Raw genomic sequence first — 1801 nt, forward strand, 5'->3', positions numbered from 1 at the left:
TACCACTGAACGTGCTGTGAGATACATCCCTGAGACCTCCCTTGTACTCTACGTCGTGTTTGTTGTTTGAAGCAACCTGAATATTGTGTTGTAAGTGGACCCTCCAGGAGAGGGTCCTTTCCCTTCTCTGACCACCTGCTTCACAGCAGTCCCCAGAACTCAGTTCCTCCCTCATCCGGCCCCACCTGTACACACCCATTCTCCATCTACCTCTCCTGACTTCCCTTACCTCAATGTCAATGCTTCCGCCCAATCTCCCCTCCCCCTTTTCCTTTCTCTTCCTCCAGCCTCCTCCACCCCAGCTTTCTTTACAAAGCTGCATTTATTTCTTTTTCCTCTTTATTTGACCCCACATGACCTGGTAGGATGCCTCAGTTTACATGATATACACTTAACCAGTTGACCTGTTTCCTGGTCCTGCACAGGGTTTGGGGGAGGGGAATATGTGTTGTCTCTCTGCCAATCTTTTCTTCTACTTTTGACTGAGGCCGTTTCAACCAGTTTATGGAGTTTAGTTGCAAAGTTACACATTTCCACTTTAAAAGAATATCAATCCCTGTGAATGAAAATTTCCTGTCACCCCCCCTTTCTGGGTCCACACCCCACTCGTGGAGATCATTTCATAGAAGGCTTCCAGAGAATGCCTGGCTGGGGAGTGCTGACTCTCCCAGAGCCCTTCATCGAGAATGAAGAGGATGTCAAGTTGTCCTTTGGTTGGCTTCTCTTTCAGAGAAGTGAAGTCAGGAGTCATGGTGCCCATGTGAGGATGAGACCAGGGCAGGGTCTGTAAATGGGTTGCATGAACTGAATTCTCTTGAGGACTGGACGGAGTGAACACCATGGAACAAAGCAAGGAAAAGTGACCTTGAACTATTAGCTGAGACCCAAAATTTAAACTGGACTGGGAATCTCAATAGATCTTAGCCCTGCCACATGGAGAGTTTCTCCCCCCATCCTTTTTTCTTTTCTTTATCTGTTCATACATATGTGCTCTCTCTCTCTCTCTCTCTCTCTCTGTCTCTGTCTCTCTCTCTCTCTCTTTCTCTCTCTCTCTCTCTCTCTCTCTCTCTCTCTCTCTCTCTCTCTCTCTCTCTCTGTGTGTGTACTCCGTGCATGTGAGGTACAACTTTAGTGGCCTAGAATTGTCAAGTAGACTGGACTGGCTGTCTGGCAAGCTCCTGGGACTCCCCGTCTCTATTTTCCTACCACTTACAAACGTATACTATCATGTCTGGCTTATATCTTTATTATTTTTTATTTTTGGCGTGGGTTCTGGGCATGCAAATCAGCTCTTCACACTTGTAAATCAAATACTTGACAGTCTGAGTCATCTCCCCAGGTCTCCACACCAAGCATCTCTAAGGCAGTTTGAAGTGACTGCTGTTGGAGCCCCACACAGGTCCCATACTCAAGCTGTGTTCGGACTGCCTGCCTGGGACTCAACAGTGCTGCTTCTCCAGCTCTTTGTTTGCACTCATTGTAGTCCTTCAGCTTTGAAGACTATGTGTCACATCTACCTCCTCAGCTGACTTCTGCAATCTGAGTCCATAGATGAATTGATCAAGGGCACCAAGAGACATTCCTATTTCAAAGTGGGATCCATGCACAGGGCCTGGTACGTGGATCTCCGAGGAGGTCATGTTTAGTTTGATGACAGCTGAACCCACATCTTGGCTTAGTTATGTCTTTTTTTTCCCTTCTATTGGTTGCTGTCCTTGAATCTGTTGTCATTAATTCATACCCAAATGTGTGTCTTAAGCTCTGTCCTCAGGAAACCAGATCTAAAAGTAGACTTTCCTGT

The sequence above is a fragment of the Mus musculus genome, chromosome 10 (assembly GCF_000001635.26).
Source record: "Mus musculus strain C57BL/6J chromosome 10, GRCm38.p6 C57BL/6J".
NCBI classification, from domain to species: domain Eukaryota; kingdom Metazoa; phylum Chordata; class Mammalia; order Rodentia; family Muridae; genus Mus; species Mus musculus.